At 42.0% G+C, this 27,339-nt stretch overlaps 1 long non-coding RNA gene across 3 annotated transcripts in view; it reads left to right on the plus strand.

The window, feature by feature from the left end:
• Positions 1–1,737: 1,737 nt before the first annotated feature.
• The window catches only part of XIST (X (inactive)-specific transcript), a 36,723-nt gene continuing 11,121 nt past the window's right edge, over positions 1,738–27,339 (plus strand). Inside the window, exons 1-4 of one of the 3 annotated variants that reach the window (XR_001495596.2) lie at positions 1,738–3,882; positions 23,628–23,717; positions 25,193–25,329; positions 26,789–26,998. This is a non-coding gene — a long non-coding RNA (X (inactive)-specific transcript). Of the gene's footprint in view, positions 3,883–20,516; positions 22,224–23,627; positions 23,718–25,192; positions 25,330–26,788; positions 26,999–27,339 lie in introns of those variants that run through there. The other 2 variants (XR_001495595.2, XR_001495594.3) reach the window with 2 other exon arrangements.

Here is a 27,339-nt window from a genome sequence, read left to right on the forward strand (position 1 = left end):
AAAACAACATTCTTCAACCTCAATTTACCACTCTATGCAATGAAAGACTCTTTTTCTCTATTTGTCTCATTAGAAACTTGTGAAAGATTAAATTAAGGTGAAATCTTAAAGACTTACAGAAGTACATATATCATATATATGAATCCCATTTCTTGCCCCCAAATCTGGAAAGCATAGCAGATTTGTTTGAAGGCATTTGCTTCTAAGTGTTCAGGAAGGGTTCAGTGGAAAATTATGCCACTTTTACAATGTAATATTCCTTATTTGGAATGACAAGTCAGAGTACCATTTTGTGTGAACCAAGAGCACTTCGAAGATGGAGTGTTTCCTTTAAGGAAGAAAATTTTCCATACTTTATAACTTACCTGGAGACTGGAGGGCATAGTTGCTGCTGCTGCTAAGTCACTTCAGTCGTGTCCGACTCTTTGCGACCCCATAGACGGCAGCCCACCAGGCTCCCCCGTCCCTGGGATTCTCCAGGAAAAAATACTGGAGTGGGTTGCCATTTCCTTCTCCAATGCATGAAAGTGAAAAGTGAAAGTGAAGTCGCTCAGTCCTGTCCGACTCTTAGCGACCCCATGGACTGCGTCCTACCAGGCTCCTCCACCCATGGGATTTTCCAGGCAAGAGTACTGGGGAGGGCATAGTTACCTGTTAGTATTTGGGTTAAGTTACACTTTCCAGTTCAGCCACTTCGAGGGCAATGTATCCTTTGATTTTCTAGGAGTTGTGTGGAATAGTTAGTTGTTTCCCTCAGGTTCTCTGTTATTTCTCTGATAAACTATATAGGACAGTTTGTGAGATTAATTGCTTCTCACCAAAATAGCTATGTTTCTGGGGGCGGCTTTGGCTTTTATATGAACATTTTCCTACCAGTTACTGGCAGCGGGTGAACTTCACTACTGTATTCCTATGACTGCTTCAGTGTTGGGGTTGTCAGATTCACGGAGTAAGTAGAAAAAATACTGAAGATTGAGGGTTCACAGTTTAAAAGTTACAAGTAATATAGATTGGTTAGGGGCTAAATCAGCATTCTGTGAAATGATTTTTCTTTCCTCTCTCTTGCTCACTTAGAAACACTTCCATTCTTCTATTTTCAGGGGCCACAGAAATGCAGTGCTGGAGTAGAAAATACACTGACTCAGAATTACAGTATGTGACTTTGAGCACATCATGTAACCTTTATGGGTCTCTTTTCCGACTAAACCTTCACTATCACATTAGATAACGGAAGGGAAAGTCCCCTGAAGAGGGTTCTAACCTTAATGTATTGCCCCTTCCTAGCTTCTTTGGTTCCTATGTCTGGTGGACAAGTTATTCATTCTGACTAAATGAGGTATTTGGATAGTTTATTAACATATCAAAGCTCTACCCCCCTCCTTCCTCCTATTTCAAAACCAAATTAAACTAAAACCTTTTCATTTGTTACACTGTTTGGGAGAATTTTAGCATCAGTTATCTAATTTGATTTACTTAACGTCCCTATTTTACAGACACGAACCCATTGAAAACCCTTTGAAGTCATGGCTCCTGGACTAGAAATGAAGCCTACTTCCAGTATAATGTTCTTTTTAGTATGTTGCTATTTTCTTGAACTCTCTTTTTCTTGTTACTGGGTAAATTTTTGAACCGGCTAAACTACAAATATGTCTGGCTTTCAATCTTCTAGGCCACTCCTCTTCTATTCCCTCCGCCCTCAGTCCCCTCCCTCTCACTTCTTAAAGCGCTGCACTTTGCTGCGACCGCCATATTTCTTCTTTTCCCGAGATGGAAGCTTATTAATATTGGATTTCTTTGCCTGTGTGGTTCTTTCTGGAACATTTTCCAGACCCCAACCATGCCTTATGGCATATTTCTTGGAAAAAATTACACCAAAAATTCATAAAATATTTTTAAAAACCTGAACTTTCTTCTAGTATTTTCTTGACACCTTCTCAGTATTTTACAGATACTTGGGGATATTTTTAGGCAATTTTCCATTTTAAAGGACGTTTTCTTTGGAATGATTTTTGGTTGCCTCCTCTGGGTTTTTTGTGGTTTCTTTTTCTTTTTCTCCTCCTTTTCTATATTATTTGCCCATCGCGGCTGTGGATACCTGGTTTTAGTGTGTATATAGATAGGTAGATAGATATATTATTATTGTTATTATTTTTTACCCAACGGGGTCATGGATACCTGCCTTTTATTTTATTTTTTTTTAATTTGCCCATCGGGGCCACGGATACCTGCTTTTAATTTTTTTTTTCCCCCTTAGCCCATCGGGGCCTCGGATACCTGCTGTGTACCCCCTCTCTCCCTAACCTGGCCCATCGGGGCAATGGATACCTGCCTCTTTTTTAAATGTGTTGTTTTTTTTTTTTTCCTTGCCCATCGGGGCCTCGGATACCTGCTTTAATTTTTTTTTTCTTGCCCATCGGGGCCTCGGATACCTGCTTTAATTTTTTTTCCTTGCCCATCGGGGCCGCGGATACCTGCTTAGATTTTTGTTTTACACCACCCATCGGGGCTTTATATGGTTGGAAAAGTGTTGGGTTTTGTGGTTCGTTGTACTATCTGGAATGTCTACAAAATTTTGCTGCTAATCGTTTGTGTTGTGTGAGTGGACCTACGGCTTTGGCTGGGAGATGACTTTGCAGTTAGGCTAGAGGGTTGGTTAGGCTGGGGAGGAAAGATGGCGGCCACTTCAGATTTGCCGCCCAGCTTGGCTGAGGGGTAACTGTGCTAAGTATCACTAGGAAGGTAAGATGAATAATGCGACAGGCAAAGGAAATGGTATGCATTGCATGAGTTAAATGTTTTGAATAAGCTGACTTGGATCATGTTAGGAGCTTGGCATGAATTGTGGTATCATGAGGTGGGAAAACATAGGATCATCCTATGTCATATTACAAGGGTCTAATGGAAAATGAGCGGGAGAAGAATTAGGCGCAGTGTTCAAAATGGCGATTTTGACCTTGCAGCATTGCTTAGCATGGCTCTCTGCTTTGTTAGAGTGTTCAAAATGGCGGATCCATTTTGCCGCAGTGTTCCAATGGCGGGAAGCCACATCATGGGTGTCTTTGTTCTAGTGTGCAGCATGGCGGTAGAAATATTCTGTTACATAGTAAAAGATGGCCGCTTAAGTACTTGCCGCAGTCTAAAACATGGCGGGCTTTTGTCTCTGCCGTGTGCATTTCCTGATAGGTTTTGCTGCAGGGACAATATGGCTGACCTTGTCATGTGGATATCATGGCAGTTTGTCACGTGGATATCGTGGCAGGGGTGTTTGACCGTTACATTCTTGGCGGGCTTTGCATCAGGAGGGCCTGCCGCATTGTTAAAGATGGCGTGCTTTGCCGCGGACAAAGTGAAAGGAGGGATTGGCAATGTTAGATTGCCGCGTGTCCCACCCAATCAGAAAGGGTGGTAGAATCGGTCACAGCCAGTTAGTGGAGGATGGAATTAGATGAGTTAGCATAGCACCTCGCTACCGTCTCTATTCAGCCAGTCAGGATTGGCCACATTTGTACTAATCTCAGTGGGTGGTACCAAAGTCTTTCCAAGGACATTTGGCCTTTCCACCTCCTCCCTCCCCTCTCACTGGCTCCCTCCCCTCCCTCATTGCCACTTGCAGTGCTGGATATTAGGTTGTGCAGGCAGAACCTCACGCCATTCCTCTGCATTGGTGCCGTGGCCGAAGCCCTTCCCCCACTTCCCCCTTCCCCGCCCCCTGCTCTTCTGCGTTGTGGCCAGGGGCAGTGCGCCATGCCTGCTAAGTGTGAACTTGGCGGTGAGTCGTGGCAAGGACCAGAATGGATCGCAGATGATCGTTGGCCAACTGTTGGCAGAAGAGGAATCCCTGCCTTCCTCAAGAGGAACACCTACCCCGTGGCTAATACTGGGGTCGGATTTTGATTTCTATTTATTTATTGGATGTCAGTCATACATAGTTTGATTATGTGGTTTGCTAGTGTTCGATTTCAGCCTTAAGTGACTAGTATGGAAATGTGTTTAGGGACTTATTTGTAGAATTCATTTTAATTACATTTAATGGGTTTTCATATTTGGGTTCCTTTAAAATTCCTTAAAGTTTTCAGTTTTTTTTTTTTTTAATAAACCTCTCAAGCTTTTTTTGTATTTAGATATTAAAGTCAAATAATAAACCACTAAGAATTTTTTTTTTTTTTTACTTTGAAATTGACTTCATAGACTACTTCCCTTTGGATATTTGAAGAGTCTTATAGCATAGAAGTAATTAATTAAAAATTTAACTTTATGACCGAATGTGAAAAGGAATATTTGAAGGTCCTCTCAGGTTCAGGCCTTGCTTTGTCCCTACTCTTAATGCTGCACTCATTGACTAATGATCCAACAACCTGCAGGAAACCAGTTGCTGTGAATTTGCTTCTTCTATTAGAATGTATTATATTGGAGAATTATTGTTCATAATTTCAATTTTCTGTGGTCCCCTGCCTCCACAGCCCCTAGCTCCTCTGCAACCCTGTTCCCAGCAATCCCCTTTCTGGCCTCAGCCCCTGCCCCAGCCCCAGCCCCAGCCCCAGCCCCAGCCCCAGCCCCAGCCCCAGCCCAGCCCCAGCCCCAGCCCAGCCCCTGCCCCAATCCCAGCCCCAGTCCCTGCCCCTGCCCCAGCCCCAGCCCCAGCCCCAGCCCCAGCCCCAGCCCCAGCCCAGCCCCAGCCCAGACTCAGTCCTGTTTCTGCTTAAAGCCAGTGCAATTTTTGTTAATTCAGTGAAAAAAATAAGTTGTCCATTGCTCATCCATTAGACTGGGATACGCTGTCTACCTCTAGCATTCCTGATCTTGAGTGCTGGCTATCCAAGTCACCATTTTCAGTTAATGTACAGAATCCCATTTGTCCCTTGGTCCATGTTAGAAAAAAGAATCCATTCACCCTTTGCATTAATGTTAAGAAACGTTAATTAACTGAGAGCTTCATATCAGACAATTATTGCCCATAAGTCTAGTTACTCATAATCTTCTCAATCCCCTGTCAATAAGGGAGAAACCATTCCTCTGTCATTGCTGCAGTACTCACAATCCTAGTTTTCTGGACAGTGCATATTTACTGAGCTGACCACCTAAACTCTTTGTATTGAGTGAAGTTGTAATTGTCCATAACCCTGCCTATTGGATTAGATTCCAGTCCAAAACCCTCTTGCATTCAGCAAAGGGCACAGAAAACCCAATTTTTTTGGTTAATGTGCTCAGTCCCAGTTGTCATAGCTTTGTCCATTAAACAAAGGCATCCTACAAATTTTGCCCTGCTTCTGGGGAGTCCTGTTCTTGGACAATTAAAGTACCAAATTGTAATTTTTGTTTTCCCCATTAACCAATGATCCTCCATCCTATTTACATTGCTCTTAGGCATTGCTGACTACCTGAGACCATGTTCCTTGAATTATTAATGTGTAGAATCCCAATTGTTTATTACACAAGTCCTTTCTTTGCACTGTAGCAGAAGTGCTCATCTTAAAAGTCACTTACTCTGGAATATTAATAGATTCAGTTGTTGTTGATCATGGTCCAGCTTAACAGGTAAGATCCGCCCATACTCTTTTCGATGCCCCTAGGTAGTGCGGACTACCTGCCACCTTGGATTAATATGTAAAATTCTCATTTCCCATGATCCTACCGATTAGTCTAGGATATCTCTTATCTCGATCCCATTTCTTCTGAGGAGTTCTGATTACCCAAAGTCCCTTCTCTTATTAAAAAATTGATGTGCATAATTGCATATATCCATGGTCCCATGCAATAAAAAATGAAACCCCACACTTGGTGGAATATTGCTGGGTCGTGCAGATTATTCAAGAACTCAGCTCTTGGACAGTTAGTTTGCATAGTTGCAGTTGTCCAGAGTCCTGTCCGTTTTAATGGGCCATTGGTATCCTATTTGCAAGCTACGTGGGTTGAACTCTCAAGGGCCCTCCTCTTGAATTTATAACGTCCATAATTGCTTTTGTCCATGTCCTGTAAACTAGTCACACTGGCTCACTTTGTCTTCCATCAGGGCACCCTTACTACTTAAGAAGTCTGAACTAGAACAGTTTATGTGCACAAACCTAATTGATTACACCTCAGCCTTTTGTATCAGGAACTCTGCATCATCTTTACTTCTGAAAGGGTGCTAATTACCTAAGGCCATTTCCTAAAATTGTTCACTTGCAAAACTGGAATCCCTAGGGACTCTTTCATTTTAACTAGAAGCCCATCCCCAACTAACTGCCTTTGCATTACAGCAGAGGATACTTGGGGCAGTTAATGGGCTTGATTGTACGTAGAGACCCTATGGCTGGTTTAATATCCATTCCCCTACTGAATGATTTGCATTACCACAGGCAGTACGAAGGAATGATAATGGGCTTATACAGCTACAGTCCCTAATGTTAACCTAGAAACCCATCCCCACCTAACTCTGTATGACGGCATAGGGTACTTGGGACTGTTAATGAACTGTATTGCAGCTACAATTCCTTTTGTTAGTCTAGAATCTGTTCCCTTCCTGCTTGATTTGCATTACCACAAAGGGTACAAGGGACTGTTAATGTGCTTAAGTGGAGTTACAGTCCTTTAAGTTAACCTAGGATCCCATTAGTACCTAACTCCCTTTTTATTAATGCACAGCATATGTGAGACTTATTCGTGGGCTTAATTGCACTACTGTCCCTTTTGTTAGTCTAGAATTCCATCACTCTACTCAGTTTGCATTACTCTAGAGTGTACCAGAGACTGTTGACACGCTTTTAAATGCATCTGCAGTCTCTATGTTTACCTATGATCCCATTCCCAACTAAATCTCTTTGTAAGACTGCAGTGGATACTTGGGACTGTCAAAAGGCTCTGTTAGAGTTACAGTCCCCTCAGTAAAGACTTCCATGTCCTCCTGCTTTATTTGCATTACCAAAAGGGGGACAATGGACTTGTAATGGGCTTTATTACAGCTACCATTACTTCAGTTAAACCGGAATCAGTTCCCTTCTTACTGAATTTGCATTACCACAGAGGGTTCAGGGACTGTTAATGTGCTTAAAGGCTGCTGCAGTCCTTTATGTTAACCTAGGATTCCATCACCAACTATCTCCCTTTCATTACTGCAGAGCCTACATAGGACTTGTTAATGGATTTAACTATACTACTGTCCCTTATCTTTGGTGGGTAGTCCATGCATGCAGTTGTGTCCAACTCTGGTGACCCCACGGACTGTAGCCTGCCAGTCTCCTCTGTCCATAGGATTCTCCAGGCAAGAATACTGAAGTGGGTTGCCATGCTCTCCTCCAGGGGATCTTTCCCATCCGGGGATCAAACCTGCGTCTCTTAGATCTGCATTGCCAAGTGGGTTCTTTACCACTAGCCTTGGACCTCATCCCCTCCTAATTCACTTTACATTACCAAAGAGGACACAAAGGACTGTTAATGTGCTTAGATGCCAGTATAGTCCTCCTCCCCCCTTTTTTAACCTAGGATCCCACCCCCCACCCAACTCCCTTTTCCTGACTGCAGATTACTTGGGACTGTTACTGTGCTTAAAAGTAACTACAGTTCCTTCTGTTAGTCTAGATTTCTATCCATTCCTACACGATTGCATTAACACAGTGGACTGCTAATGTGCTTAAAAGCAGCTACAATCTCTTATATTAACACAGGATTCTGTCCCCAGCTAACTGTTTCACGACTGCAGAGGGTATTTGGGACTGGTAATGCACTTACCTGCCTATACAGTCTCATCTGTTGGCCTACTTCCCCATGATCTAATTTGCATTATAAAACAGGGCATGCTGCTAAGTCGCTTCAGTCGTGTCCCACTCTGTGCAATCCCAGAAACAGCAGCCCACCAGGCTCCCCCATCCCTGGGATTCTCCAGGCAAAAACACTGGAGTGGGTTGCCATTTCCTTCTCCAATGCATGAAAGTCAAAGCGAAGTCGCTCAGTCATGTCCGACTCGTAGCGACCCCATGGACTGCAGCCTACCAGGCTCCTCCGTCCATGGGATTTTCCAGGCAAGAGTACTGGAGTGGGTTGCCATTGCCTTCTCCAAAAGAGGGTATAAGGGACTGTTAATGTGCTTTACTGCAGCCACAGTACCTTTTGTTAATTTAGAATCATTTTCTTTCTTACTGGATTTGTAGTACCACATAGAGTAACCAAGACTGTTAACGTGCTTAAATGCATTTACAGTCTTTTATATTTACCTGTGTTCATTGCATGACTGCAGAGGTTACTTGGAATAGTTAATGGACTCAATTAGAGCTACAGTCTCTTCTGTTGAGATTCCCATGCCCTCCTACTCTATTTGCATTACCAAGGGGGATGCAAGGGACTGTTAATGTGCCTAAATGCAATATCCTAGGATCCCATCCCCCACCTACCTCCCTTTTCATGACTGCAGATTACTTGGGACTATTCCTGTGCTTAAAAGTAGCTAGTTCCTTCTATTAGTCTAGATTTCCATCCACTCCTACATGGTTTGCATTAACACTGGATACATAGACTGTTAATGTGCTTAAAAGCAGCTACAATCTCTTATGTTAATACAGGATTCTATCCCCAGCTAACTGTTTCACGACTGCAGAGGGTATTTGGGACTGGTAATGCACTTACCTGCCTATACAGTCTCATCTGTTGGCCTACTTTCCCATGATCTCCTACTAATTTGCATTATAAAAGAGGGTATAAGGGACTGTTAATGTGCTTTACTGCAGCCACAGTCCCTTTTGTTAATCTAGAATCATTTTCGTTCTTACTGGATTTGTATTACCACATAAAGTAACTGGGACTGTTAATGTGTTTAAATCTAGCTACAGTCCTTTCTATTAATCTAGGATCCCATCCCCACCTAACTCCCTTTGTATTACTGAAGAGCCTACAAGGACTTGTTAATGGGCTTAAATGCACTGCTGTCCTTTCTATTGAGTCTAGAACCCCATTTCTCCTAGTCAATTTGCATTACCCCAGAGTGTACAAGAGACTTGCTGTGCTTAAATGCATCCACAGTCTGTTATGTTTACCTGGGACCGACTCTATTCCCACCTAACTCTGTTTTAATGAGAGGGTACTTGGGCTTAACTGGAGCTTCAGTCCCTCCTGTTAACCTAGCGTCAGTTTCTTTCTTACTGGATTTGTAGTACCACATAGAGTAACCAAGACTGTTAACGTGCTTAAATGCATTTACAGTCTTTTACATTTACCTGTGTTCATTGCATGACTGCAGAGGTTACTCGGAATAGTTAATGGACTCAATTAGAGCTACAGTCTCTTCTGTTGAGATTTCCATGCCCTCCTACTCCATTTGCATTACTAAGGGGGATGCAAGGGACTGTTAATGTGCCTAAATGCAGTGTCCTAGGATCCCATCCCCCACCTACCTCCCTTTTCATGACTGCAGATTACTTGGGACTGTTCCTGTGCTTAAAAGTAGCTGCTGCTGCTAAGTCACTTCAGTCGTATCCAACTCTGTGCGACCCTATAGATGGCAGCCCACCAGGCTCCCCCATCCCTGGGATTCTCCAGGCAAGAACACTGGAGTGGGTTGCCATTTCCTTCTCCAATGCATGAAAGTGAAAAGTGAAAGTAAAGTCGCTCAGTCATGTCTGACTCTTAGCGACCCCATGGACTGCAGCCTACCAGGCTCCTCCATCCATGGGATTTTCCAGAAGAGTACTGGAGTGGGGGTGCCATTGCCTTCTCCGTAAAAGTAGCTAGTTCCTTCTATTAGTCTAGGTTTCCATCCACTCCTACATGGTTTGCTTTAACACTGGATACATAGACTGTTAATGTGCTTAAAAGCAGCTACAATCTCTTATATTAACACAGGATTCTATCCCCAGCTAACTGTTTGACGACTGCAGAGGGTATTTGGGACTGGTAATGCACTTACCTGCCTATACAGTCTCATCTGTTGGCCTACTTTCCCATGATCTCCTACTAATTTGCATTATAAAAGAGGGTATAAGGGACTGTTAATGTGCTTTACTGCAGCCACAGTCCCTTTTGTTAATCTAGAATCATTTTCGTTCTTACTGGATTTGTATTACCACATAAAGTAACTGGGACTGTTAATGTGTTTAAATCTAGCTACAGTCCTTTCTATTAATCTAGGATCCCATCCCCACCTAACTCCCTTTGTATTACTGAAGAGCCTACAAGGACTTGTTAATGGGCTTAAATGCACTGCTGTCCTTTCTATTGAGTCTAGAACCCCATTTCTCCTAGTCAATTTGCATTACCCCAGAGTGTACAAGAGACTTGCTGTGCTTAAATGCATCCACAGTCTGTTATGTTTACCTGGGACCGACTCTATTCCCACCTAACTCTGTTTTAATGAGAGGGTACTTGGGCTTAACTGGAGCTTCAGTCCCTCCTGTTAACCTAGCGTCAGTTTCTTTCTTACTGGATTTGTAGTACCACATAGAGTAACCAAGACTGTTAACGTGCTTAAATGCATTTACAGTCTTTTACATTTACCTGTGTTCATTGCATGACTGCAAGGTTACTCGAAATAGTTAATGGACTCAATTAGAGCTACAGTCTCTTCTGTTGAGATTTCCATGCCCTCCTACTCTATTTGCATTACTAAGGGGGATGCAAGGGACTGTTAATGTGCCTAAATGCAGTGTCCTAGGATCCCATCCCCCACCTACCTCCCTTTTCATGACTGCAGATTACTTGGGACTGTTCCTGTGTTTAAAAGTAGCTGCTGCTGCTGCTAAGTCACTTCAGTCGTATCCAACTCTGTGCGACCCTATAGATGGCAGCCCACCAGGCTCCCCCATCCCTGGGATTCTCCAGGCAAGAACACTGGAGTGGGTTGCCATTTCCTTCTCCAATGCATGAAAGTGAAAAGTGAAAGTAAAGTCGCTCAGTCATGTCTGACTCTTAGCGACCCCATGGACTGCAGCCTACCAGGCTCCTCCATCCATGGGATTTTCCAGAAGAGTACTGGAGTGGGGGTGCCATTGCCTTCTTCGTAAAAGTAGCTAGTTCCTTCTATTAGTCTAGGTTTCCATCCACTCCTACATGGTTCGCTTTAACACTGGATACATAGACTGTTAATGTGCTTAAAAGCAGCTACAATCTCTTATATTAACACAGGATTCTATCCCCAGCTAACTGTTTCACGACTGCGGAGGGTATTTGGGACTGGTAATGCACTTACCTGCCTATACAGTCTCATCTGTTGGCCTACTTTCCCATGATCTTCTACTAATTTGCATTATGAAAGAGGGTATAAGGGACTGTTAATGTGCTTTACTGCAGCCACAGTCCCTTTTGTTAATCTAGAATCATTTTCGTTCTTACTGGATTTGTATTACCACATAAGGTAACTGGCACTGTTAATGTGCTTAAATCCAGCTACAGTCCTTTCTATTAATCTAGGATCCCATCCCCACCTAACTCCCTTTGTATTACTGAAGAGCCTACAAGGACTTGTTAATGGGCTTAAATGCACTCTTGTCCTTTTGTTAAGTCTAGAATCCCATCTCTCCTACTCAATTTCCCCAGAGTGTACAAGAGATTGTTACTGTGCTTAAATCCATCCTGTCCGTTGTGTTTACCTATGACCCCATTCCCAATAGTGACTCCTTTGCACTACCACAGAAAGTGGAAGAGACTGGTACTGTGCTTAAAAACAACTGCAGTCCCTTATGTTTGCCTAGGACCCTATCCCACCCAGCTCCCTTTTAATGAGTGCAGAATGTACTTGGGACTATTGATGGGCTTAACTGGAGCTACTGTCCCTTCTATTAACCTAGAGTCAATTTCTTTCTTACTGGATTTGTAGTGCCACATAGAGTAACTGGGATTGCTAATGTGCTTAAATGCCTCTACAGTCCCTTATGTTAACCTAGGATCCCATTCCCACCTGACTCCCTTTTTATTACTGCAGAGCCTACAGGGACTTATTAATAGGTTTACTTACACTGCTGTCCATTCTGTTAGTCTAGAATCCCATCTCTCCTACTCAGTTTGCATTACCCCAGACTGTACAAGAGCCTGTTACTGTGCATAAATGCATCCACAGTCTGTTATTTGCCTATGACCCCATTCCCAACAGTCAGTGACTCCCTTGCACTACCACAGAAAGTAAAAGGTACTGGTACTGTGCTTAAAAGCAACTACAGTCCCTTATGTTTACCTAGGACCCTATCCCACACAACTCCCTTTTAATGGCTGCAGAAGTTACTTGAGACTAGTAATGGGCTTAACGGCAGCACAGTTCCTTCTGTTAATCTAGAAACAGTTTCCTTCTTGCTGGATTTGTATTACTACATAGAGGAACTGGGATTGCTAATGGCTTAAATGGAGCTACAGTCCTTTATGTTAACCTAAGATTCTGTCTCCATCTAACTAGTTTTCATGACTTCAGAGGGTACTTGGGACTGTTATTGCACTTATCTGCTTATACAGTCTCATCTGTTGGTCTAGATTCCCATGCTGTGCTACTCAATTTACATCATAAAAGAGGGTATAAAGGACTGTTATAGTGCTTAAATGCAGCTACAGTCCCTTTTAGTAAGGTGGGATCCCATTCCCATCTAATTCCCTTTGCAGTATCCCAGAGGCTCCCAGGGACTTTCAGTGTACTTAAGTGCAGATCCAGTCCCTTATATTAACCTTGGATCCCATTCCTACTTAATTCCCTTTTTACCACTGCAGAAGGTGTTTGGGACTGTTAATGCAATTCTTGCCTATACAGTCTCCTGTTAGTTTAGATTTCCATGCCCTCCTAGTAAATCTGCATTTTAAAAGCATACAAGGGACTGTTTATGTGCTTAAATGTAGCTATAGTCCCTTAAGTTAACCTAGATCTCATTCCCACCTGACTCTCTTTTCATTACTGCAGAGCCTATACGGGACTTGTCAGTGTACTTAATTGCACTGCCATTCCTTCTATTATTCTAGGAGCCCATCCCTCCTAGTGGATTGACATTATCACAGAGTGTTTGAAGAGGTTGTTACTGTGCTTAAATGCATCCACAGTCTATGTTTACCTATACCCCCATTCCCACCTGACTCCCTTGCACTACCACAGAAGGTAAAAGGACTGGTACTGGGTTTAAAAGCAGCTACAATTTTTTGTTTACCCAGGACCCTATTCCCACCTAACTCCCTTTTTTACTGCAGAGGGTACTTGGAACTGTTAATGTGCTTAAATCCAGCTGTAGTCTTTTCTATTAATCTAGGATCCCATTCCTATCTAACTCCCTTTTCATGACTGCAGAGGTTACTTGGGGCTGTTAATGCATTTACCTGCCTATATAGTCTCATCTGTTGATCTAGATTCCCATGCCCTGCTACTCAATTTGCATTGTGAAAGAGGGTACAAGGGACTGATATGGTGCTTAAATGCAGCTACAGTCCCTTATGTTAACCTAGGATTCCATTCCCACCTGACTTCTTTTTCATTAATGCAGAGCCTATATGCTGCTGCTGCTGCTGTCACTTCAGTTGTGTCTGACTCTGTGCAACCCCATAGACGGCAGCCCACCAAGCTCCCCTGTCCCTGGGATTTTCCAGGCAAGAACACTGGAGTGGGTTGCCATTTCCTTCTCCAATGCATGAAAGTGAAAAGTGAAATGAAGTCGCTCAGTCGTGTCCGACTCTTCTCGACCCCATGGACTGCAGCCTACAAGGCTCCTCCGCCCATGGGATTTTCCAGGCAAGAGTACTGGAGTGGGGTGCCATTGCCTTCTCCAGAGCCTATATTGGACTTGTCAAAATGCTTAATTGCACTGCTGTCGCTTCTTAGTCTAGAAGCCTATCCCTCCTACTTGATTTGTATTATCCTGGAGTGTAAAGACTGTTAACATGCTTAAATGTATCTACAGTCTCTTAGGTTTACCTATGATCCCATTCCCATTTAAATCTTGTTGCATGACTTCGGAGGTTGCTTGGAATAGTTAATGGTCTCAATTAGAGCTACTGTCCCTTCTGTTAGTTGAGATTCCCATGCCCTCCTACTCAATTTGCACTACCAAGGGAGATATAAGGGGACTGTTAATGTGCCTAAAAGCAATGACCTAGGATCCCATCCCCCACCTAACTCCCTTTTCATGACCGTAGATTACTTGGGACTGATACTGTGCTTAAAAGTCCCTAACAGTTCCTTCTGTTAGTCTAGATTTCCATCCACTCCTACATGATTTGCATTAACACAGAGTGTTCATAGACTGTTAATGTGCTTAAAAGCAGCTACAGTCTTATGTTAATCTAGGATTCTGTCCCCAGCTAACTACCTTTTCATGACTGTGCAGAGGATATTTGGGACTGGTAATGCACTTACCTGTCTATACAGTCTCATCTGTTGGTCTACTTTCCCATGCTCTCTGACTAATTTGCATTATAAAAGAAGGTATAAGGGACTGTTAATGTGCTTTTCTGCAGCCACAGTCCCTTATGTTACCTAGGACCCTATGCCCACCTAACTCCCTTTTAATGACTGCAGAGGGTACTTGGAACTGTTAATGAGCTTTACTGCAGCCACAGTCCCTTTTGTTAATCTAGAATTGTTTTCGTTCTTACTGGATTTGTATTACCACATAAAGTAACTGGGACTGTTAATGTGCTTAAATCCAGCTACAGTCCTCTATATTAATCTAGGATCCCATTCCCACCTAACTCCATTTTCATTATTGCAGAGCCTACAGGGACTTGTTAATGGGCTTAAATGCACTGCTGTCCTTTTTGTTAAGTCTAGAATCCCATCTCTCCTACTCAATTTGCATTACCCCAGAGTGCACAAGAGACTGTTACTGTGCTTAAATCCATCCAGTCTGTTATGTTTACCTATGACCCCATTCCCCAACAGTAAGTGACTCCCTTGCACTACCACAGAAAGTAGAAGGGACTGGTACTGTGCTTAAAAGCAACTATAGTCCCTTATGTTTACCTCGGACCCTATTCCCACCCAACTCCCTTTTAATGACTGCAGAAAGTTCTTGGGACTGTTAATGGGCTTTATTACAGTTACAGTTCCTTCTGTTAGTCTAGATTCCCATCCACTCCTACATGATTTGTATTACTACTGACTGTACAAGAAACTGTTAATGGGCCACAGTCCCCTCTGTTATTTTGAAATTTGTTACTTTTACTTAATTTGCATTACTGAAGATGCTACAAGAAACTGTTAATGTGCTTAAATGGAGCTACAGAATCTTACATTTATCTAAAATCCTGTTCCCACCTCACCCCCTGATATGATTGTAGAGGGTACTTGGGATAGTTCATGGGCTCAATTAGAGCTATAGTCCCTTCTGTTAGTCCCGATTCCCATGCCCTCATACTTGATTTGCCTTACCACAGTGAGTACAATGGACTGTTAATATGCTTAAAAGGACCTACAGTCCCTCACGTAACCTAAGATCTCATTTCTACCTAACTCCCTTTCCTGCCTACAGAGGGTATTTGGGACTGTTAATGAGGTATATTGCAGCTGCATTCCCTTCTGTTACTGTACATTCTTATGCCCTCTCACACGATTTGCAGTACCACAAATTGTACAGTTCAGTTTAGTTCAGTTGAGACGCTCAGTCGTGTCTGATTCTTTGCGACCCCATGAATCACAGCATGCCAGGCCTCCCTGTCCATCACCAACTCCTGGAGTTCACGCAAACTCATGTCCATCGAGTTGGTGATGCCATCCAGCCATCTCATCCTCTGTCATCCCCTTCTCCTCCCGCCCCTAATCCCTCCCAGCATCAGGGTCTTTTCCAATGAGTCAGCTCTTCACATGAGGTGGCCAAAGTATTGGAGTTTCAGCTTCAGCATCAGTCCTTCCAACGAACACCCAGGACTGATCTCCTTTAGGATGGACTGGTTGGATCTCCTCGCAGTCCAAGGGACTCTCAAGAGTCTTCTCCAACACCACAGTTCAAGAGCATCAATTCTAAGGCACTCAGCTTTCTTCACAAATTGTACAAGGGACTATTGCTGCTGCTGCTGCTGCTGCTAAGCCGCTCAGTCATGTCCGACTCCTAGCGACCCCATGGACTGCAGCCCACCAGGCTCCTCCATCCATGAGATTCTCTAGGCAAGAGTACTGGAGTGGGGTGCCATTGCCTTCTCCGACAAGGGACTGTTAAACATGATTAAATGCAACAGCAGTTTCTTATGTTAATCTAAGATCCTATTCCCATCTAACTCTGTTTTCATTAATGTAGAGCCTACATGGACTTGTTAATGGGCTTATTTGCACTGCCCTTCCTTCTGTTAGTCTAGATTCCCAGGCCATCCTTGATTTGCATTACCAAAGAGGGTATAATGGACTGTTAATGTGCTAAAATGCTGCTACAGTCCCTTATATTAACCTAGGATCTTATCCTCAGCTAAGGCTCTTTGCAGGCTTGCAGAGGATGCTTGGGGCTGTTCATGGCCTTAAATACCACTACATCCCTTATGGTAACCTAGGATCCCATTACCAACTATTAATATCTTCCTTTTAAGTACTGCAGAGCCTACATAGAACTTGTTAATGAACTACCATTGTTCCTTTCCTTTGTTTAGATTCCCATCTCCTAAAGATTTACATTACCACGGAGGATACTATGGACTGTTAATGTGCCCGTACAGTTCTTTTCCCTCCCCCTCCTTTTTAAAACCCAGGATCCTATTCCCACCTAACTCCCTTTGCATTACCAGTGACTGTACAAGTGCCTGCTAATGCTTTTAAATGCAATTACAGTCCCTTATGTTAACCTAGGATCCCACCCCCAACTAAGTCCCTTTGCATGATTGCAGAGGATACTTGGAACTGTTAATGTGATTCACTGCAGCTACATTCCTTTATCTCATCTAGGATCCATTCTCTTCCTTCTTGATTTGCATTATCAGAGAGGATAGAAGGGATGGTTAATGTACTTAAATGGAACTATAGTCCCTTATGATAATCAGGATCCTATTTCTACCTCACTTCCTTTGTATTACTTCAGAGTATACATGGGACTTTTTATGGGCTTAATTGCACTACTGTCCCTTCTTTTAGTCTAGATCCCCATCCTTCCTACTCCATTTGCATTACCCCAAAGTGTACAAGGGACTGTTATTGTACATAAAGGCAGTTACAGTCCCGTGCTTTAGTCTAAGATTCCCTCTCCCCCTTTAATTCCCTCTACATTACCGAAGGGGATACAAGGGACTGCTAATGTGCTTAAGTGCTGCTTGCAGTCCTTTATGTTACCTAGGATCCCATCCCCACCTAACTCACTTGTCAGAGAGGCTACAAGGGACTGTTAATGTGTTTAAATGCAGGTGTAGTGCCTTAACATCGAAATCCATTCCTGCATAACTCCCTTTTTCAGGACTGCAGATGGTAATTGAGACTGATAGTGAGCTTTATTGCATTTACAGTCTCTCTTAGTCTAGGATCTCATTCTCTCCTACTAGATTTACATTACCATGACTGTACAAGGGACTTTTAATATGCTTAAATGCAGCTGTAGTCCCTTATGTTAACCTAGGATCCTATTCCCACCTAACTTCCTTTTCATGACTGCAGAGGGTACTTAAGGACTGTTAATGCCTTTACTTGCCTATACAGTCTCATCTGTTGATCTAGATTCCCATGCCCTCCTACTCAATTTGCATTATAAAAGAGGGTACAAGGGACTGTTAACTTGCTTAAATGCGGCTACAGGCCCTTAGATTAACCTGGGATCCCATTCCCACCTGACTCCATTTACATCATCCTAGAGGCGATAAGGGACTTTCATTGTGTTTGAAAGTGAAGTCGCTCAGTTGTGTCCGACTCTTTGCGACCCATGGACTGTAGTTGGCCAGGCTCCTCCGTCCATGGGGTTTTCCAGGCAAGAGTACTGGACTTGGTTGCCATTTCCTTCTCCAGGGGATCTTCCTGACTCAGGGATCAAACCCGGTCTCCTGCATTACAGGCAGACTCTTGACCATCTGAGCCACCAGGGAATCTCAATGTGTTTAAATGCAGGTGAAGTCCCTTATGTTAAATTCAAAGTCCTTTCCCACCTAACTGCCTTTTTATCACTGCAGGGGGGTACTTGGGACTGTTAATGGGACTGTACTTGCTTATCCAATTTCGTTCATTGGTCTAGATTCCCATGCTCTTCTACTTAATTTGCATTATAAAAGAGGGTACAAGGGACTGTTAATGTGCTTAAATGCAGCTACAGTCCTAGGATCTCACCCCTCTCTACTCACTTGTGTTACTTGTTGGTATTTGGGACAGAAAGGTGCTTAAATGCGACTGTGGTCCATTTTGTTAACCTAGGATCCCATGCGCTCTAACTCTTAACATTACCTGGGAGTATACTGGGACTGTAGAACTGCTTAATTGCAACTGTGGTCCCTTCTCTTAGTCTGGAGTCCATGCTCTCCACAATTTTGTTTATATTACCACAGAAGGTACTTGGAACCTGTGAATGTGTCTAAATGCAGATGTGGTCCCTTTTGTTAGTTTAGGATCCCAGGACTTCCTTTACATTATCTGTGAAGGCATTTGGGACTGTCAAGGTGATAATTGCTGCTGTGTTCCCTTCTGATATCTAGGATCCTGTTCCCTCCTACTTCCACTTCCTTTGCGTTACATGGAAGGGTGCTTAACTGTAGCCATGGTCCCTTCTGTTAGCCTAGTTTGCATTCCCTCTCTACTTCCTTTGCTTACCACAGAAGGTACTGACTATTGTGATGCATCTTATCCTCTCACATTACACCTTAGGGTCCTGAACACTAAGGCCCCTCTTTTTGTGCTTTTTAATGTGCAGTTGCATTTGTTCCTCTTCCTCTGCAGTGTATAAAGACTCCACTTATTTCCCTTGTATTCAGTGATGGATGTCCTTTACTCAAGACCTTTGTACTAGAGTAAACTGAACCGTGACAATTCACCATGAATATATTCTTTCACTTCAGTCCCTTGTATTCTGTTTTATAAAAATATATATTAATTACCTCCATTACTTTTTCTCTGGGAGTATTTACATGCAAAATTCCAGTGTTTAAGGCCCTTCTCTTTAAATTAATATCCCTCCCTTTTTGCATTATATCAGGGGATGTTAGTGACCCAAACTCTTTCTCTTGGGACTCAATGTGCATGTGCCCTCATGACAAACTAATATATTGAATTTTTAGTATTAAAACAGGGACTACTGACTAGTTTTTATTTTGGGTAGTTAATGTGCAGAATTACACTAGGAACCCATCCCATTCCACCTTCTTTGCATCAGGGGTCCTAATCAACTGGCTGCTGCTTCTGTACAGTTTAAATGTGCATAATTTCAATAGTCCATGCTCCCTTATGTTAGACTAGGATCCCCTATCCTTGCCCCATTTACATTACGGCAGGGGCTTCTGACTAGCTAAGATTCACTGTCTTGGACTGTTAATGTATGTACTCACATTTGCTCCCGTACCTGTACCTCAGGTAAGGACCCTCCCCATTCTATTTACATTTTAGCAGGAGATGCCTACTATTCAAGATCTTACACACTATTGCCGTTAATGTGCACCATCTTAGTTGTCTTGTACACATTCTCAGTTGTCCACAGCTGTGCTTTTTAAATCAGGGCCCTTTCACTTATTGAAGCACAGGTTAACTTACCACCTTAAAGCCCTTGTTATGGGACTGTGACTATGTGTAATTACAATTGTCTATGGTCTTCTGAGTTAACTTGTCTCCCTGACTCTTTTCATCCTCTTTGCTTTACTGCATGGGGTACTGCCCACTTAAGGCCCCTTTCTCAAGTATGTGTAATGACAATTACATTATAGGGGCTTCATACTCCCTTTAAGATTCTTATATTTATACAAGGTATATGATTTTAATTGACCACACCATGTCCCTTCAACATTAATTTACATAATTGCAACTTAGTTCGTCTTATCCTGTTGCCCTCCCTTTCCTTAGCTTGTGGATGTGCATTCTTGTGCACTAGACAAGGACCCTCCCCCTCACTTCCTATGCCTTCCGTAAGTTTGCCCATTGCTAAGACCTTTCCATTTGGACAGTTAATGTGCAGAGTTGCACTTTCCCATAACCCTATTACTTCTAGGACTATTGTATCTCCTTTGTAATAGTGCAGGGGATACTGTTTCCCCGCCAAGATCCCTTACTGTTAATATACGTAATAGAAATTCTTGTCTTTATCAGTGTACTTTGGTAATACTCCCTCAGCCAGCTATCATGACCTCAGCTCTTGGACAATTAATATGCACCAATAATATATCAAACGTATGATCTTTAGGTAGGATCCCTGTACCCTCACTATGGATCATGACTGCTGACTTAAGGCTTCTTTTTTTGACTCTGGGTGTGAATATTTGCAGTTACCTATACACCCTTCTATTAGAGTAGGACATCATTCCCTCATACCCCCTTTGCATTACTGCATGGGCTGCTGATGACACAAAACTTTCACTGGGACTGCTGATGAGCACAATGGCAGTTGGCAATGGGTTTTTCCTCCCTGGTCTTGTTAGGCAAGCACTCCCAGCTCCAAATTCTCATGGTATATTAAACTATAAACACTGCACTGTGCTGTGAACTTGTCCATCAAAGGGCGACCCACATTCCCACTCCTTTTGCGTTGGCTCCAGTGTATCAAATTCCAAGTAATCATGGCCTTGCCCTTATCTTCCCTCTACAAACCCCTTGCCTGCCCTTGGACCCTTCTTATGGATTTTTAATGTTCACAATTCCAGGTGTCCATCTCTCCAGATAGGATTATGCTCCCTCACCCCTCCCACCCCTGCCCTGCCCCTTTTGCATTGTTGCCGGGAAATGTTGACTGAGCAAAACTCTTTTCTCTTGAATTTACAATGTTAACAGTCCCAGATGTCATTGTTCTGCCCACTTTGAATTTCTATAATTCCCTGTTGCACTTTCCTTGGTCCCACCCATCACGGACTCTTCCACTTCCTTCTTTGCATTACTTCTGAATAGTGCTGACCACCCACAGCCCCTTCTTTGTTGTTAACACAGTACTGATTGTCCCATTTTTAAGCCCATCAGCCCAAGATCTCCCTACCATTTTGATGTTATATTTGTGCAGTATGGACTACCAAAAGCAGGCCAGAACTAGGTGACTGGACCTTACTCCTTTTCCTGCATTTGTTAATGATCCCAGTTCTGATTATTGTCATATTCTGGGAACAGAACCGTTCCTGATCCCCTCTGTTAGTGCTTTACTAGGCAAAATGCTCAAGGCAAGTCAGACCCAAAGGAACTGGATTGCTACCCTTTATTTGGGGTTTTCATTATAAATAATCATTTGAAAATTGACTTCCCAAGAAGGAAGGTTAGCACTATCTGTGCATTCTTCCTTTCAAAGCAGATTGCCTGGCTATGTCTCTCCTTTCCTCTTGTATATTGCCATTGTATAGTGCCAATTGCCAGGATACAACCAAAAAGTTTATTTATTTTTTATTTTTTTTATTTTTTAAGAAAGACATCTGGATTGCAGGGTGGAATTGATAACCTGGTCATTGAAATTTTGAAATTGGTAAACCCATTTATATCATGTACCTGATGACCAGTGTCTCTCATTTTACTAAGGGTGGTGAGTCTGTGGATAGACCACTGTGACTTTGATATTTTAGTATATTACCAAAGGGGTTCTAGAGTGGAACTCTTAAGACCAGTATCTTTGGGCTCTACCACCATTTTCAAACCACTCCTTGTTTGAGCTTTACCAGTATTCACTTCTAGGAAAAACTATCTAAACTTCCTAATCGTTAAATTTCTTCATCTGGAGCTCCAACTAGTCCGTACTTATTTCAAGAAGATTGCTGTAAAAGGATAAAATGAGAGAACATGCTGAGGTGCTTTTGAAAACCATAGATCACTTTGTTTGATTAATCTATTACATTTTACGTACCCTGTTTAATTCTGCTATTTTAAAGTTACCTAAAGCACCACACTCAAGTGAGGACTTAGAAACGATGGAACCAGTTTCCCCATTTTATATGAAAAGAAAAATAAGCCAAGGTCTAATCAGTCTTTTGGATATAAATTTCAACAGTGAAAATGAATACAAATGAATAATATCTCAGTCTCTAGTGTACAAGGTGTTTGGCAGAGAAGTATTTAATATGGAACTGCTGAAGCAAGTAACTAATTATCACCACAGCAGTTCTTTGTAATCACTGAAAAAGGATACTGTTGTCTGAGAAGGATGTCAAAAGATCGGCCCAGCTCAGGGTGCAGTTTGCACTACTAGCTCCTTGGACAGCTGTAAGAAGAGTCTCTGGCTCTTTAGAATACTGTAAGTACTACTTTGTAGCTATTAAGTAATCTTTTCCCTGTTCCATTTTCTTTCTCTTAGATGCTACCCACACAAAAATTGGAGGGTCCTTCCATGTTTCTACCTCATCTGTAATTTATATATCACCATATGAGTTAATAAAATTACAAAATTAATATTGTGTATCTGGCCCTATGCTAGGCTATATTGAAGTGAGGGATAGAAATGCTGTAGTCCTATATAATCTCATCCCCAATATGGTTATATTGTTAAAAAAACTAATATAAGCACACTTGAAATAACTGTAGAACATAATAATCAAGTACTGTCTTGTGTGAATTATATGTTATAGAGTTTTAAAAATGAGCACACAAGGGTGTGAAGTTGATAGGGTGAACTTAAGGAGGTGGGCTAACTTTCGTCTTTGGTCCAGGACATGATTACTATTACAGCCACCTGGGTAGTATAATGTTTATTTTAATGTCATTTGGTTTTTACCTTTTTTGAATGCACGGAAAGTGATTAGAAATAACCCCTGGCCATTGTGTTTGGCTATATCCAGGCTGGCAAATTGTTGATTGTTTTAAGCTTGAGTTTTTCAGGCTCTAGGGATTGGGAGTATAAATCTGATATGTTAGAACTTTGTACGCTTTTTATTCTCTCCTGCCCAAGAACAGATGAGAGTAGCAGTGTCTTTTTAGTCTGAGATATTTGTGGATCCTGTTTGGCAAGAGGGCAATAGAGAAATATGTTTTATAAGACCATGACCTTCCCCTCTTCCCTTTCACTTTTTTCAACAAATACTTTTGTGAGCTAAAAAGATTAGCCTCTCTGGTATAAAAAGAACAAAGATCCAACTGAAAAAATATTAACATCAAATTTAAAAACTTTTTTTTGTTCATGTTCATGTATCCCAGCAAGAGCAAGAAGAATTATATTAATGAGCTGGGCTTCTCTCACTGCCCATTTTAATTAATATCCGTATTTCCTCACAGCTTGTTTCCCCCAGCCAGTGCCTAAAGATATTTGTCTGACTGACTGGAGGTAATATATGAATAGTCCTGAGCCTTCTTGTTTCTCAAACTGAAGTAATTTGTCAGGATGCAGCACCTTTTAAAGAAACAAGTTTTTTGAGATCCTAAAGAGTAAATGTTTTGAGTAACACTGACTTAAGTTATTTGAAATGTAAACATGGTTTCCAATTTCAAAATAGCTTTGTCAAAAATATAATATTTTATATAACATTTTAAATAATTTATATAGAACTTGGAGATCGTGAAAATATATCCACAAACCCCCAGGGTTCTTATCACCCCAATTTGAGAAACACTGGTCTGTGCTTATGAGATCATTTATTGTAGTTAATCGAGTTATCATTCGATGTTAATATACAGCTATAACTATTTATTGGAATTTGTCTTAAAGGGATGAATTCTGAGCTGGTTCCCCCCCACTCAAGAGGAAGGATGGATCAAGTTTAGGTGGAGTGAAGCCTGCACTGGACAGCATCCAAAGGTGAATCTTGGAGTTGTATTTCAGTTCATTGCTTGAAATAAAATCTCTAGCACTTGTAGAAAGGGATGCTCTGGGAATGTCGGCATCTTCAAACTCAAGGTAATCCTTCAGTAGACCAGACACTGGAATAAATAGTAAAATCAAAGACAGAATTCCTGTCCAGGAATCTGCTATCTCATGGTGGATACAGAAGTGAACAAATTATTATGGTGTTGGGCAATTTGATGAGTATCATAAAATTTGGGGGAAATTCTGTGGTTCATAGAGGAAGAAGAGTGGGGGAAAACACTGTTACTAAGCAAAGTGATCAGTTCAGTTCAGTCGCTCAGTCGTGTCCGACTTTTTGCGACCCCATGAACCGCAGCACGCCAGGCCTCCCTGTCCATCACCAACTCCCGGAGCCTACCCAAACTCATGTCCATTGAGTTGGTGATGCCATCCAACCATCTCATCCTCTGTCAACCCCTTCTTCTCATGCCCTCAATCTTTCCCAGCATCAGGGTCTTTTCCAATGAGTCAGCTCTTCACATCAGATGGCCAAAGTATTGGAGTTTCAGCTTCAACATCAGTCCTTCCAATGAACTCCCCGGACTGATCTCCTTTAGGATGGACTGGTTGAATCTCCTTGCAGTCCAAGGGACTCTCAAGAGTCTTCTCCAACACCACAGTTCAAAAGCATCAATTCTTCAGTGCTCAGCTTTCTTTATAGTCCAACTCTCACATCCATACCTGACTACTGGAAAAACCATAGCCTTGACTAGACGGACCTTTGTCAGCAAAGTAATGTCTCTGCTTTTTAATATGCTGTCTAGGTTGGTCGTAACTTTCCTTCCAAGGAGTAAGTGTCTAGGATTTGTTTGATGTTGACATAAAGATCCTTATAATGTGGTAATTCTTGATCAGGGATCTGGAAGCCATACCTGGTTCTTTCCACACTATACCATAACATAAAAAATACTTTCAAGATTGCAAACCTGACTTAGACCTTCTTCAGTGACCTCCTATCCTAGAGTAAGGGCAGGTAACCAATTATTAAAAATGATCAAGGCAATTGTACTTCCAGGCAGCAGTAGCAATTCCTCTGCTGCTTTGCATCTTGAAGTATTTTTAGCACCTTTAGGCCACAAACTTAGACAGCCCTTAAAGTGGCTGTTGGTTTGACTCATACTTTAATTTAGCTCTTTTTTCTATACTTGCTTGGTTCTTCTGTGATACTGCCAGTGCTGACCATTACAGGACCTTAGGGAGACAACAAGCTAGAGATGAGAGACAGGAGATACCTATATCTAATGTTTCAGGTTAATGCTTCTTAGTGGTTTTTCTTTCTTTTTTTTTTTTATTGTTGAGGTTTTCTCAGCATTTAAAAAAAATTGTTTTTTTTAATTGAAGGATAATTGCTGTAAAGAATTCTGTTGTTTTCTGTCAAATCTCACCATGAATATTATATTGAGCCTTGCCCTTTCTTTCTTCTCAAGGACATTCCAAGCATATCAGACCTGAGGACTGCAAGCAACTTTAAGAAGCTTCATATTCAGCAGGTCTTTCCTTTTGAGAATCTGGATAAGCTCCAACCAATCTCATAGGATGGCTTGCAGTTTCCCTGGAGAAAAAGGTAATGTAAGGAGCTTATTGTGTGAATTCTGTCTTTGGCTTTAAAGGCTTTAACTTCCTATAGCTCTCCTTTTAAAAACAGAACATGAGCCAATTTTCATCAATTTCTATACATTTTTTCTTTTTGAGTATAAGAGTAGAATAATAGAGATCCAAGGGCCTGTGTAAGCTACATTATTGGATCCTTGTTTTTCCTTTTGCATAGATTTGCTTAGTTGTTATAATAACTGAGGTTTTATGTGCCTGTAGCCATTCTTGATTTTTTGAATATCCTGGTACTTTGGTGGTACCTCATTTATATAAGCTATTCAAGAACTGTACCATGTAGATTGAGGAGAAAACAATTCTGTTTACCTTGGCAATGCTCCAACATCTTACTGCTTAGTATACAAATTATTAATAAAAGAAGGGAGTGCTACAAAACTAGGTGAGAGAGACGTACTTTTGTTGAGATGGATCACTCAATTCTTACAATAGTACTTTATAAAAGAAGCCTGAGGCAACGTCTTACAGAATTCATATGGTCAGACCACATTGGAATTCTTCTCAAGTGGCTTGATGGCTCTCCTGATAGAGAAAGCTAGCTCCTCCTTTTGTTATTTTCAATCCCTTAATTTCTTGACCTGTATTTTTTGAGGACACAAGGACATTAAAAACCCACGCTCTCAAGCAGGGTCCCCACCCTCCAGGATCTAATGCCTGGTGATCTGAGGTAGAGCTGATGTAATAATAATGGAAATAAAGTGCACAACAAATGTAATGCACTTGAATCATCCCAAAATCATTTCCCCAACCCTGGTCCATGGGAAAATTGTCTTCCATGAAACTGGTCCTGGTGCCAAAAAAGTTAGGGACCACTGCTCTAGAGGATTATTCATCAGTAGAGACTGGTGACTAAAACAAAATATGGGAATTTGGGTAATTATTCAGCTCTAAGTTGCTCTAGAAAATGAGGGGAAGTACAGGGAATGCAGCTTGAATGAATAGAGGAATTTGCATGCTGCTAGGCTGGTAGCTTGGAGAATGTGATGGCACCCCACTCCAGTATTCTTGCCTGGGAAATCCCATGGATGGAGGAGCCTGGTGGGCTGCAGTCCATGGGGTCGCTAGGACTTGGACACGACTGAGCGACTTCACTTTCACTTTTCACTTTCATGCATTAGAGAAAGAAATGGCACCCACTCCAGTGTTCTTGCCTGGAGAATCCCAGGGACGGGGGAGCCTGGTGGGCTGCCATCTATGGGGTCTCACAGAGTTGGACACTACTGAAGCGACTTAGCAGCAGCAGCAAGCTGGTAGCTATTAATAGAATATAAAGCTCTACACAGTTCTAAATCTCCAGTCCTTAATCTGAAGAAAAGGGTAGACATGGTTCAATTTAACCCCTAGTTACTCATTGGGACAGACTTTCCCAGTGTACTGAATTTCAATAATTTATTTTTCTTTTATCTCTTTTCCAGATCTACCTCAAAAGAATAGGCCTGTTGCTTTACAGTGTTAGTGACCCATTCCCTTTGACGATTCCTAGGTGGAGATGGGGCATGAGGATCCTCCAGGGGAAAGATTCACTACCACTGAGCAACAACTCTAGGCCAGGAGGTTATACCAAGATTCTTTCCTGGGCCCAGTTAAGAAGGTGAAGCCTCAAGACAACCACCACACATCCAGAGGTGGGTAAACTGTCCCTAAAAGCATAATAATTAGTCTTTAATTTCTTGTTTTTCAGTATACATTGCACTTAGCTTTCCATTTAGATTGTTTTAGTCATTATCATCTATATCTGCTTTGGTAAAAAGAAAAGAAAAAAAAAAAAAACTGCCTCCTAATTACCCTGGGAAGTAACTGAGTGTGACATGGGTTAAAATGATGATGTGAAGAAAATAGCAGGCTGCATTAGTTAGGGTGTTTAGGATGGGACTGAAGTATGTGGTAGAGGCTTACAGCTAAGTTTTAGGAGAACATGGATGATGACTGACACATCTGTGACACTGATCATGGGCCAATCATCATT

The sequence above is a fragment of the Bos taurus genome, chromosome X (genome assembly GCF_002263795.3).
Source record: "Bos taurus isolate L1 Dominette 01449 registration number 42190680 breed Hereford chromosome X, ARS-UCD2.0, whole genome shotgun sequence".
NCBI classification, from domain to species: Eukaryota; Metazoa; Chordata; class Mammalia; order Artiodactyla; family Bovidae; genus Bos; species Bos taurus.